Raw genomic sequence first — 14,459 nt, 5'->3', positions numbered from 1 at the left:
TCCCAGGGGAACACAGCAAAGTCACAAGCAGTTGTACCATCCCATCAAAGTCACAGAGAATTGAAGCATTATTCGAGGCGTCTGGAGGAATGAGGACACAAAATCCTAAAGAGCTAAACGACCAAGACTAAATCCAGACCACAGAAAGAAATATGGAGAAAGCTGAATGAGCCCTAAGCCAACCTGCCGATTGCATATCTGGTCTGTCAGCTGAGTGCCCTATACTGGGGGACCTGCACGGCCCTACAAGACCAATGGAAGGCAGCCCTCCATCTGTGGAGAAATTATGTGTCCCACATTCACGTCTTTCAACAGGACTGAGTCTGAACGATGATGAGTCTAGGGTTTGCAGCTTTTCAAAATTCTACATTTCCCAAATAAAACCTCTACCACCCAAAGGACATCGCCATAGAGTTCAGAGCTAATAACAAAACAGGTAACCAAAATAATTCCAAAAATACTGAAATGCACCTAAGACAGACCTGTGGCATTTCTTGTCCTTGCTGCTTCAAAAAGAGAGCTCAAAACAGCAGCACTGGGGGCCGACCGAGTGGCTCAGCTGGTTAAGAGCTTGCCCAAGAGTGCAAGCTCTGAGCAACAGGGCCGCCGGTTCGATTCCCACATGGGCTAGTGACACTGCGCCCCCCCCCTGAGCTGAGCTACCATTGAGCTGCCAACAGGTGGCAGGATGGCTCAGCTGGTGAGAGCACATGCTCTTAACAACAAGGCTGTGGGTTGGACACACTCATGTAATGGTGGCTATGCCCATCCACAACTAAGACTGAACTTGGCACCTTGAGCTGAGCTGCCATCCGGGTGGCTCAGTGGATAGAGTGTACGCTCTTAACAATGAGGCTGCTGTTTCGACTCCCATATGCAATGGTGGCTACGCCCACCCACAACTAATGGAACACAGCACCTTGAGCTGAGTAGCGCGTCTGAACCTGGAGCTGAGCTTGCTGTGCCCTCCACAACTAAGACTGAAGGACAACAATTTGGCTGGTCCCCTTCCCCAATTCCCCAACACTGTTCCCCTCCCCCAATTCCCCAATTAAAAACAAACAAACAAAAAACAGCAGCTCTGGAATCCCTGCTTCCAGGGGAGACAGGACACACCTGAGGCTTATGGGCCCCAGGGAAACACGAGGCCTCACTTCCATTGCAGCAGTTTCTCAGCGTTGACACAGGCCTGCTGAGCAGAGTGTGGGACGCTGGCTCCACAGCAAAGCTCGGAATCTCAGGATTATTTTCAAACTTGGTACTGCAAGTGTTCAACTTGTCACATATGGGGACACTACATCACTAATATCTTGCTGCCTCTAGACGCCCATTAAATATAAAACCTACATTCATACAGCACACAATTCATTAATCCAGAGGTGAGGGTCTCCAAAGTTAAGATTCCCACAGAAACTAATCTTGGCAAACCCATACGCACATATTTTGTATTACTACATATGGTAGTGACCTTAAAAGAAATTCAGAAAGAATAAAGCATATTTTAATCTCCATCTAATTACAAAGAACAACTTCCAAACAGATCAGAGATTAGAAAACAACTTTCCTTCAGGGGTAGTGGAGCTCTTTCTTTGAGACAATTAACACAGACTGGACCAAGCACTGAAGAACATTCTGGAAGAAACAATACTTACCTGGCCTGAAGGACAATAGAGTTTCCTCTAATCTCTCATTTCTAATTTGCTAAGACAACCATCTATTTGATGTTTAAAACTTAATTTCAAATATTTAATACTGAAAAGCATCTGTATTGTCCTTCCATTTTATAAAATTCAAAAACACGCAAAATTAAACAACTTAAGGATAAAATCTATGTGGTTCAAGTACGAAGAAAATACAAAACTCAGGTTACCTCTGAATGGGGAAGAGGTAGGATTAGGAACAAGATCATAGAGAATTTCAATGGCAATGACAATTCTTTCTTAAACTAGGTGTTTGGGTACATGCGTATCCATTGTCCTGTTATTCTATAAACCTTACATATATTTTGCATACATTATTTTGTAACTCCTCAACATTTAATAAAACAGCATAATTTTAAAACAAACAGGACTACAGAATGCATGTAAAGACACATGTAGTCTTTTAACTCTAGATTCAATCTCTGCCACTGAAAATCTGTTTGATTCTATTCATGTCCTTTAAGTAGTCACCTGTTAGGACTTAGCAAAATCCCTGATTTTCATCTTTTCTTCTGAAGTTGCATTAACAAGCAGGCTCATGGGGATGGGGGGGGGGGCAAACAGCAGAGGGCAATGCGCTCTTTGATCAAAGTCACTGAGAACTAGCATTCACTTCAGGAAGCTCTAGCAAAGAGGTCACTTGCCAGCACTAAGAGTAAAAAGGTTTGCTTAAGATAATTAAGAGCACTGCAGAAAGAATGATGTGATTTGAACAGTAAGATATTCTCCCATTAATTATTTTTTAACTGACTGAAATTCAATGAAACCCTGGTTAAAATCTCAGCTCTCAATTCTTTTGAGATACAAAGATTGGAGTGAGTCCAGTTGAGCACTTGCCGTGTTACGAGCCAATTCTGCATGTGGTGGGCAGCTGTGCGTGCAAGGTCAGCCCCACACATACTCCTCCGCCCCAACCAGGGAACCGGGCCTCGGCTCTGACCACAACACTATCACCTGAGCATTCCTTCCCTTAGAACAGTGCAAGATTACAGAACGACCCTTAAACTGAAGGAGGGTCTGGGTGCCTGAGAAAGTGGGACCCTCTCTGAGTATGGGAAGCTGACTGCCAAGACAATCAATAAATGAATTAGCATGAAGCATGCTGACTTCCTCGAAAGGAATTTTATGAACACAGGATTTAAGACTTCTTATACAACAAACAATGCAATCACAAGTACCAATAAAGTAAAACTAAGGATGCTACAGTAAGAAAATGTTATTAATCAATCAATAACCTGTGAATTAATCATATGCAAGATGGTACGAATAATGCAGGGAAATTTTAAAAAATACCATCCGTGTGTCAGAAGCATACAGCAGTTGAAGAGACAAGATGTATAAAAAAGTTGTGTTAAAGCCAGACATCAAAAATACTCCACAGTTCAGTTCAGTCCAACCTCCCTAAGTCAGCTGCTTTCCATATTCACACCCAACTCAGCTAAACACATGCCCCACTCTTCCAGCCCCACGCACTGTAATACTCTTCTCTCCTCTAATGCTTTATCCTCCGTAGAGCAACCTGCAAAATCTGACCTGTCCTTCAAGGTGCATCCCAAAAGCCTCCTGCATCCTTGGAAGTCTTTTATAACCCACACACTACTCCCTTCTGATCTTTCATAATTCTTCTCTTTCTATTACCATGTTTCCCTGAAAATAAGACCAGGTCTTATATTAATTTTTGCTCCAACAGTCTACATTTACTTATTCATTTATTCAAACAGTCATGTCTGGCTGACAATCTTAACTGGGGCTTATGTTTGGGGTAGGGCTTATATTATGAGCATCCTGAAAAATCATGCTAGGGCTTATTTTCCAGTTAGGTCTTATTTTCGGGAAAACATGGTAGGATGCCTTCCCTACTGTTACTCCTATTTTAGTTCTATACTTGTCTTACCCCTTCTACTGAAGCAAGTGTAATGGAAAGAGCAGAAGTTGTGAAAAAACTGGATGTAAGCCTGAACATTAACTGTCTGACCTTGATCAACCCAAACCACTTAACTTTCTTAAGCCTGTTTCCAAATATACAAAATAGGGGCATTTACTTCTTTAATAAATATGGTATATTTATGTGAAAGAGACAGACAGACAGACAAGAGACACACAAAGAGAAAGAGAGAATGTAGAAATATATGGGAGTAATTTTTGAGAAAGGATAGGAAAGTAGTAGTTATTAGAAGTATATCCCATCTGTTCAAAAAGTTAGAGGAAAGACTGAACGGGTTAAGAGACTGCGAAGATACAAAAAAATATCCAAATCAAACTTCTATAGATAAAAACTATGATACCTGAGATAAAAAACAGACTACATGAAATTAACAGATTAGACACTGCTGAAGAAAAATATTAGTAAACTTGACGCTATAGCAATAGGAACTATACAAAATAAAAAATTGAAAGAAAAAATGAACAGAGAACATCAGTAAGCTGTGGAACAACTTCAAACAACCTAATATATGTGTAATTGGAGAGAGGTGGAGAAAGAAAAAAATATTTAAAGAAATAGCTGAAATTGTTCCCAATTTGATAAAAACTATAAAACCACAAATCCAAGAAGTTCCATGATCACAAGCAACATTAAAAAAAGCTGTACCAAGAGGCAGCACAATCAATTTTCTTAAAACCAGTTTAAAGGGAAAATCCTAAAAGCAGCGGAGAAAAAGGACATATTAAGTACAGAGGAACAAGATAAGGATGTCAGATTTCTTGTCAGAAACAAGCAAGGTAGAAGACAGTGAATCAAAATCCTTATAGCACTGATAGAAAAAACTGTCAATCTAGTATTCTTTATGCAGAAAACATAGCTTTCAATAACAAAGGCAAAATACAAACTTTTTCAGACACGTGAAAGCTGAAATCATCACCAGCAAATTTGTATTACCAGAAACACTAAAGGAGGTACTCACAGCCGAAAGAAAATGGTAACAGATGCAAACTATTCCAGAAAATAAAAGGAAAGTTAATAGTATTTCCCAACTCATTCAAGGTTGCTAGCATTACCCTGATACCAAGACAAAAACAAATATATTACAAGAAAAAATATCTCAAACCAGTATGTCATAACCATAGGTGCAAAAAAAATTTTTTTTTAATTTTAGGACATCAGTTCCAGTAACATATAAAAATAACAGTACATCAGGATCAAGTAGAGTTTATCTCGGGAATGCAAGGTTAGTGCTAATATTTGAATATCAATGTAATTCACCATATTAACAAATGAAAAATTAAAAAAAACATGATTTCAGTAGACTCAGAAAAAGCATGACAAAATCCTACATTCTCTGATAAAAACTCTCAGGAAACTAGGAATAGAAGGAATGACTGACAAAGAGTATATACAAAAAGCCTACAGCTATCATTATACTTAACAGTTAAAGTCTGAATGCTTTCTTCCTTAAAATCAGGAACAAGACAAATATGTCTGCTCCCGCCACTTCCATTTAACACTGTACTGGGAATTACAGCCTGTGCAATAAATAAATAAATAAATAAATAAATAAATAAAAGATTACAAAGGAAGAACTAAAATTGTCTGAATTCACAGATGACATAATCTTCATGTAGAAAACCCAACAGAATCTATAAAAAAGCTACTAGAATGAGTCAGTATAAGCAGGTTGACAGAAATCAATGTACAAAAATTGATCATATTTCCATATACTAGCAACAAATAGCATAAAAAAATACATAATACATAAGGATAACTATGAAAAAAAATGTACAAAATTTGCCAGTGAAAACTACAAAATAATGCTGAGAGATATAAAAAAAGAAAAAAATTACAAAAAACTAAACAAATGAAGACTATAGCATGTTCATGGGTTAGATGACTCAACATTGTTAAGATAACTCTCCCCAAATTGATCTACAAGATTCAATACAATCCCAATCAAATTCTCAAGCAGAATTTTTGGAAAAGCGAACAATTTGATTCTAAAATTAATATAGAAATGAAAGGACCTCAAAGATCCAAAATCTGGGGGGAAAAAACAGCAAAGCTAAAAGACTTACACCATCTGACTTCAAGGCTTTTTATCAAACTACAGTAACCAAGTTCAGCGTAGTACTGGTGGTCAAGAGAGACACATAGATCACCACGCACACATAAACAGATTTTCAACCTAGGTACAACCTACATACAAGGCTATTTACTGAAGGAATGATCTTCAACAAATACTTCTACAATAGTTGGATTCCATATGTAAAAAAAAGAAATTTGATCCACACTTCGCCCAATACATAAAAATTAACTCAAAGTAGATCATAGATCTAAATGTAAAACCTACAACTAAAACTTCTAGAACTTAGGAGAATAACTTTGTTATAATAACTTAGGCAAAGATTTCTTAGATAAATCAACAAATAGAATAACCCATAAAAAAAATTATAAATTGGACTTTATCAAAACAAAGAACGTCTCTCTTCAAAAGACGTCATTAAAAGAATGACAAGAATAGGAGAAAATATTTGCAAATCTTATGTCTGAAAAAAGACTTAACATCCAGAATATATAAAGAACTTCTAAGATCAGTAATACAAAAACACAGAACCCAATTAAAAATGAACAAAAGATTTAAACAGATACTTCACCAAAGAAGCAATATGGATAGCAAATAAGTTCATGAAAAGGTGCTCAGCATCACTAGTCAGTCATTAGGGAAATGCAAGCTAAAACCACAATGAGATACCATTAAAAATCAGAACATCTAGGGGCCAGCCGAGTGGCTCAGTTGGTTAAGAGCACGAGCTCTGAGCAACAGGGTCACCAGTTCGATTCCCACATGGGCCAGTGAGCTGTGCCCGAGATGAGCTGCCACTGAGCTCAGGCAGCAGGCTGGCTCAGCTGGTGAGAGCACATGCTCCTAACAACAAGGTTGCCTATTTGACGCTCGCATGGGATGGTGGCTAAGCCCACCCACAACTAAGATTGACATGGCACCTTGAGCTCAGTGGCCCCGAGCTGCCGACTGGCAGCCAGACGACGACTGGAGTTGGAGCTGAGCTGGCTGCATGCTGCACCCTCCACAACTAAGATTGAAGGACAACAATTTGGCTGTTCCACTTCCCCAATTCCCCAATAAAATCTTTAAAAAAAAGTCAGAATGTCTAAAATTTGAAAGACTGACCATACCAAGTGGCAAGGATGTAGAGGAACTGGACCTCTTATACACTGCTGGTGGGAATGCAAAATAGTACAGTCGCTTTGAAAAACCTTGACGGTTTCTTTAAAAGTTAACTGTATACCTACAGTATGAACCAGTCATTCTCTACAGTATGAACCAGTCATTCTACTCTTATGTATTTATGTAGCCAAGAGAAATAAAAGTGTATGTCCACACACAGACTTGTGCACAACTTCATAGCAACCTTATTTGTTACCAAAACTGAAAACAATATGTCCATCAATAGTGAATGCATATCCATTCAAACTGTGCTACATCCATCCAAAGGAATATTACACAGAATCAAAAAAGAATCAACTACTGATACATTAAAAATACAGATGAGGGCCGGCCGAGTGGCGCAATGGTTAAGAGCTGGCTTGGGACGCCAGAGGGCCCCGGTTCGGATCCCACATATGAGGGCCAGTGACACTTCCCTCTACAGCTAAGATGCTGAACAACAGCTCAACCTGGAGCTAGGCTGCTGTGAGTCGCCGGGGACGGCGTTGGCTGCAGCCCCTGCTGCAGTGGGTTGCCGTGGGCTACCGTGTGTAGCCAGCAGCTAGCCTGAGCAGCTAGCAGCCGCAGTGAGTGGCCCTCCAGAACCCGGCGACTGATCTGCCTTGCCCGGGAAGAGCGCAATGATGGTGCCAATTTGGGCCAGTGAAGCAATGTCCTCCACAACTACACTGAAGAACAAAAGGACAGCAACTTGTCTGTTCCCCTTCCCCCAATTCCCCAGCGCTGTTCCCATCCCCCCAATTCCCCAATAAAAATCTTTTAAAATAAATAAATAAATAAATACAGATGAATCTCAGATTATAGTGAATGAAAAAAGCATAACTACATACTGTGATTCCATTTATATAAAATTCTAGGAAATGAAAATTCATATATAATGAGAGAAAGATCATGGTTGTCTGGAATGGAGGTTAAGGAGCCAAGCATATGAGGAAAGCTTTGGGGGTGATAGATATGTTCACTCTCTTGTTTGTGAGGATAGTCTCATGAGTCCATATATATGGCAAAACTTTACAAATTGTACACCTTAAATATGTACAGTTTATACTATATCAACTATACCTCAGGAAGTCAGCTTTTAACAAATATGGTCTTAACCAAAAATTCATAATACAAAATGGGCCCTAATTCATTCATTAAAAGTTATTCCCTGTTAATAATGTGTATTTGTCATAAAATTCATAAGGCATCCTTACTTCCAAACTATTCAAAAAGACTGACTTGAATTGGCAAAATTCAATAAATCATAAAGAAAATTTTTGTCTTATTGGGACAAAAAAATCTCTGAACAATTCAAATATTTTTTCATCAAAAAAACTTAAAATAACTAAAAAGAATAACAAACCATATAGAATTAAACAAAAATAATAATATGCTATTAGCTCCTTCCTGGTATGGTTGCTGCTACAGTTCCATGTTCAGACCTTTAAAACTGATGAAAGCAGACCTTGGCATACAGAGAAAGGAGGAACTATTTCCCATGTAGGGAAATGCTCTCTAAATGAGGTGAAGTTAAACAGAAACGTTTGGGGCTTGTCTCTGAATCCCTCAGCAGCTAGACAATCACTACAAAGTCCTCTTCCTCATCAAAGCCTAATAGGAGATGGAAAGCATCCAATTTCATTAAAGGAAGCCTGCAGAGGAACCTAGGAATAGGGTTCTTCAATTAGCATTATTTAACTTCCCGCCGCCTCCTGGTTGAGGTAACCAAGCTCTCAAGTCTACCAGATATTCCAACAATTATTTTCCTTCATTTGAAGGATTTTTTAAGCCACAGGGAACAGGTAATTTCTTACTACGTACATCAGCCTACTTCATTACTTGCCCTTCTCTTTATCATTCAAATAGTACATATGTTGATGTTCTCATGCCCAGTGTAAATACTGAAATCAGAACCTGATTTAGGGAAGTGGCATGATGCACTGTGATGGAAGAAATATGGGCTTTGGAATCAGAGACATGGGTCCATACTTTGGTTTTAACACTTATTGCCTTATGCTCAATTTTCTCAATAAGAGTTAAATCATCTTTCTCATTGGACAACTGGTTTTAAATGACATAATGCCTGTGAATTACCTGACACATAGAAAGGGATCCATAAATTATAATCCCCCCAATAAACCACAATTTTAAAAATTGGGGGGAGGGCCGGCCGAGTGGCGCGTTGGTTAAGAACTGGCTTGGGACGCCAGAGGGCCCCGGTTCGGATCCCACATATGAGGGCCAGTGACACTGCCCTCTACAGCTAAGATGCTGAACAACAGCTCAACCTGGAGCTGGGCTGCTGTGGGTCGCCGGCGACGGCGTGGGCTGCAGCCCCTGTGGCAGTGAGTTGCCATGGGCTACCGTGTGTAGCCAGCAGCCAGCGTGAGCGGCCAGCAGCCCCAGTGAGCGGCCGTCCAGAAGCCGGCGACTGATCTGCCTCACCCGGGAAGAGCGCAATGATGGTGCCAACTTGGGCCAGTGAAACGACGTCCTCCACAACTAGACTGAAGAACAAAACGACAGCAACTTGTCTGTTCCCCTCCCCAATTCCCCAAAGCTGTCCCCATCCCCCCAATTCCCCAATAAAAAATTTTTTAAAAATTGGGGGGAAAGGGTAGGGTTTTTTTTTTTGGACTAATAATTGACTGAACTTGACCAATTCCAGCTTCAACACAAGAGTTCATCACATAACTGCAGCTCTGGGGCATCAGTGCTATGGTTCCAAATAAAACGCTATCTGCAAAGTCCTCGTCGTCGAATCTTTCTATCTCCTGTTACATGACACAGAGGAGCATCTTCGGCAGTTCCACCACCACCCACCCTCAGTCTAATGAAGACAAGAATCTTGGCCAGGTCTCCGACGTCACCAGTAACGGTATAGACGGCTGCATCTCAGAGGCATCTCTGGACCCAGTCTAGGCCCCCAGTTTGATTTGTACATGTGCTCTGTAGTATGTGAGTGAAACTGAACTTTATTTCCCACAGCAACTTCCTATATAAAAGAAAAAACTTTTTGAAGGTTAAAATAAGAAGACATTCTAAAAGTTGGATTCTATGAGGCTGACCTACCATTACAGGAAAGCAAAGTCAGGGACAACTAGGAAAACTGCAAATAAAAGTTTACAAGTCTTCCTCACACAAGAAAATGCTTACACTTTTTTTGCCCTTAAAATATTGAGCCATCTCAAAATCACTTCTGGTCCAATACCCAAACTCAACTGGTTTATAGGAATTCTAAGATGAGCACTACAAAATGTGGTACAAATATGGTTCTTTCAAAAATTTGCCTCAAATCAGCTAACCCAAAAAGTTTAATGCATTAGGTTTTTCACTTCTGATGGGTTTTTCCATCAGATTTCCTCAAACTTTACAGGGCAACCCAAGAACACATACCACGGGCAAATACATGCAATAAAGAATCATGAAAAGGTGAGCAAGTCTGAACTCTGATTGCAAACGTGAAAGAATTATCCAACTGCAGAAGGACCAATGTAAATCTGATTAATATAATCAAGGATCTGAAATCAACGATGCTCAACATTTTCTGTAGGGCCGTCTTTTAGGCCATGAAAGTCCTGAAGATTATCAATTCATCAACAAGTATTTCCTAGGCATCTAATATGCCTCAGCGTATGTTATAGAGCTATGGAAATGTTTCTGTACCTCAGTGGTACCTCTGATCTAACTAAAGCACAGAACACTAAGTCACAACATGTGAACAGCCCGAAGCACCAAAGGCACCCATCCAAGGGCTCAAAGGCTCGAGCTCTCGTCCCAGGTCTGCCCAATGTCTGTCCTTGGACAATTCACTGAAACTTCTACCGGTCTCATTTTTCTCACCTAGAATAAGAGAGGGTTGGACAGGATTATTTCTAAGACCTCTTTCATTCTGGGTCTATTAATCCAAGTTGAAGGACAAGGACAAGGAACTGGGCCTTTAAAGAACCAAGAGGATTTTAATTGGCTGACGAAAGAAGGTATTCCAGGAAAGGATCATGAAGGTAAAAATGAACACATCTTGTATGATTTCAGTTATTTGAGATACCTAGAGTAGTCAAAATCCAGGAAACAGAAAGTAGAAGGGAGGGTGCCAGGAGCTGGGGGGAGGACAGGGAGCCATCCAACAGGTGGAGTTTTAGTTTTGCAAGATGACAAAGTCCTAGGGACCTGTTACCCAACAATGTAAATACAGCTAACACCATTGAACTGCACACTTGGAAATGGTTAAGAGGGTAAATTTTATGTTTTTAGTAGACTAAAAAGTTACAGAAATTAGTGTCCTAGAGGTCACACTGATATTCCAAATCAACTAACTCCTATGGTCCAATCTTAATCCCTAAAATTCCTTTTCTCCCAATTAAAAGACAAAAAAGTGGACATGTCTTGCTAGTGAAACATAGAGGCTTCCCCAACAACAACAAAGCTGAGGGAGCATGCTGAGAAAACAAGGAAAGTATACAATACTAAGCAACGGTAGAAATACAAAGCAGGCTATTCAAACACGATCTAAGTGTCATCCCCACCCACAATCCAGCGTAAGTCTCTAAGTAAAACTGTACAGAGGCTTCTCTTTACTAAAGGATAAAGAAAAACTCCTCAACCTGCTTACAAGGCCTCCCGCCTTCTGGCCCACCTCTCCAGGCCCCTCTCCCACCAGATTCTTCGTTCTTCCTGCTCCACACATCAAGCTGTTCTGTAAGTCCTCAGTCCTCTTCATGAACCCTGCCATCACAGGGTCTCTGCCCTTGCTGCTTGCTCTGACTGGAACATTCTTCCTTTCCCCAGTATTCCATTCAAATTTCAATTCAGATTTCAATTCAAATGTCACTTCTGTGACTTCCCTAACTCAAATACTTGTCACAGTTGCAGTTTTACATTCGTGGGATTATTTGACATCATCTGCTAAGGACAAGGACCATGTATGCATTCACTCTCTCCCCTAACCAACGCCAAGCACAGTGCCTAGTACCAAGTAGGCACTCAAATATTTGTTAAGTGAATAAATGGGCACTAAACCTGTAAGAAAGCAATAAAACATCACAAGAGGACTCCTTAAGAGTATGCATCTTCACAAAATGAATCTTTGGAGACTGCCCAAAGCAACTGAGCCTACAATGCCTATTCAACGCTAAAAAGAAAAATAAATTCAGGTGCCTGTACAGGCATACCTCGAAAATATTGCAGTTTCAGTTCCAGAAAACAGTAATAAGGTAACGCAATCAAGTGAGTAGTAATCTTTTTGCTGGTGGAGGGTCTTGCTTTTCATTTGTTTAAAAAAAAAAAAAGGCAACACCTGTGAAGCACAATAAAAGGAACCATGATAAATGAGGTATGCCTGTGTAAATTTCTTTAGCCCTTCTGCATCTCTAACCAAATGCTTAGCATCAAAGGCAGACAGGTATGTATACACACACACACACACACACACACACACACACACACAGCAGAGCTACTATAATATCAATAGTTGCTGAGTAACTGCTGTTTGGGTGTTTCCTGATACAGTGCCTGCTACATAGGAAGCATCCCGGAAATATCTGTCAAATGACGAAAGAAAAACATTTCACAAGACTCTTAAGTATGTATGAAACAGTAACTAACTCTACTTAAACTGTGGTGTCTCCTATAAAATTAAGATCAACTGCAGAAGCAGAAGAATCTCTTAGGTGGCAAAGCCCCCTACTAGTTGCCTCATTGTTTTAGATGTCAAACACAAAAACTGCCAGACAGATTTGTACTAAGAGTGAAAGAGATACTGCAAGCAAGTGACCTCAGAAATTTAAATCTACAAAATGTCACATGAGACTAATTCCCAAACCTTTAAGAACCTAAGGAAGAAACTATTTAGGATTCCTTGTCCCCTCCAACACAAACACAAGTTGTATCTACACTTTAGAGACAAATCAAGAGACAAGTAGTATCTATACTTTCGAGATATAACCCATAAACATATTCCTGAAAATTCAGACCCATACTGATTTCTCCTCCCACTGACTTTACATTTAAACAAATGCAATTTTATAGTTTTCCTAAAATTTAATGTGTGCAGTCTCACTTCATATATATTTTTTATATATATTTCATATATATATATATATATATATATATATATATTATATATATATATATATCTCCTTTCAGGCACATATAACATTATAGTGCTTAATACTTATTGAAATGAAATAAAATTCTACTGTTTTGAATAATGGTTTTGATATATAAACTCCTGAATTTTATTCCCAAATAATGTCATTCCCCAAAATTGTTCACATGCCTCAGTTTTAGTACCATCATCATTGGATCAAATATAAAGTCATTATCCAACAATGTTCAAATGAAGCTTAAGAATTTTTTTTAGTGCCACTCCTTCAAACTCAATAAAGGGAAGTTATCAGTCCCTTGTGGTTCCAACGTAAATTTCAGTTTGTCAATTTCTGGGGGGGAAAAAAATCCAGCTGGAATGTTGATAAGAGCGTGTAGTGAATCTGTTAACAACACACCTGCCCCTACTTTCTTCAAGTAGCAAATTCCACTCGACATTTTTCCTAAGCCTACTCTGTCCCAGGGAGAGTTCCTTCTGTAAAAAAAACTGGAAGATACAAAATCTAAGCTACAGAATACTAACTGCACAGCGCTGAAGACTAGCAAGCTAATTACCCGGGAAAGGATCCGTCAAAATATTCAATTAAATGAGTCTCCACGATCAAAAAAGCGGATCAAGATATCACTTTGGAAAGCAGCAGGCAAACATCAAGTACTGTAGTTCAGTGGCTGCCACTCAAGCCTTCTGAGGCGCCGCCCATCCCTGCCAATCCCCAATATGTGGATCAGGACCCGTGAGAACGCGTCCACAGGTGACCTGAGCCTCGGGAAGCATCCTCTCTGCAGCAACCGCTGCTTCGTTCTGGGTTTCCTCACCGCTGCACTAGACTGGGCTACAAGGGAGGGCCAGCGGGTCGGGGGCGAGGAGCCCGGCCTCGGAGGCCGGGTCTGTCCGGAGCGGGGGGCGTGGGGTGAGCAGGGACCCGGGAGAGATGCCAGAGGCGGAGGGCGCTCGCCCGGGGCCACCGCAAGTGCCCCACGAAGGGCCAGGGAGCCCACGCGGGCCAGACGCGGGTCAGTGCGAAGAAGGGGGTGAGAGGGGGCGCGCGGGGCGGGGGCGGGAGGTCTCACCGTAGCTCCCGGGAGACCGGCGCCGTCACGGTCCCGCAGTTGCTAAGGAGGATGCTCTTCCGGGTCAGGGCGCAGCGGTATAGAGAGCAACGGTGGCCGGGAGGGGCCAAGAGGGAAGCGCGGGGCGAGTGCGCGCCGAGGCGGTGGTCCGCAGGGGTTCCGCCGGGGGCGGCGGGGGCGCCGCAGCGGCTTCTCCAGCCTCGCCTCGCGGGGGCGTCTGGCTGTCCGCGGTGGCTCTAGATAGGTGGCCTCTGAGACCCCCTCCCTGCCCGGCCCCGACCGGCTCCGGGGCCCTGCTCCGGGGCCAGCAACCGGCGGTCGCCCTCCCGCCCCCGCCCCTGAACCTTCCAGCCGGGGCCGGCTCTCACCCCGCAGACGCCGCCAGGCCTGAGGCGTCTCACCCCGCTTCTAGTTGTAGCTA

The 14,459-nt window shown here is 41.4% G+C and overlaps 1 protein-coding gene across 6 annotated transcripts in view; it reads right to left on the bottom strand.

Annotated features, from left to right (window-relative positions):
• Positions 1–14,115, bottom strand: part of DIS3L2 (DIS3 like 3'-5' exoribonuclease 2) — a 327,384-nt gene extending 313,269 nt beyond the window's left edge. For 4 of the 6 annotated variants that reach the window (XM_019628923.1, XM_019628956.1, XM_019628962.1 and 1 more), the window contains exon 1: positions 14,039–14,115. The gene's annotated coding sequence lies outside the window, so the exon portion shown is untranslated. Of the gene's footprint in view, positions 1–12,033; positions 12,053–13,522; positions 13,647–14,038 lie in introns of those variants that run through there. The other 2 variants (XM_019628942.1, XM_019628950.1) reach the window with 2 other exon arrangements.
• Positions 14,116–14,459: the final 344 nt, after the last annotated feature.

Source organism: Hipposideros armiger, unplaced genomic scaffold (genome assembly GCF_001890085.2).
Source record: "Hipposideros armiger isolate ML-2016 unplaced genomic scaffold, ASM189008v1 scaffold_17, whole genome shotgun sequence".
Taxonomy (NCBI): Eukaryota; Metazoa; Chordata; class Mammalia; order Chiroptera; family Hipposideridae; genus Hipposideros; species Hipposideros armiger.
The sequence above is the reverse complement of the archived record's forward strand: the minus strand, read 5'-3'. Positions and strand labels throughout refer to the sequence as shown.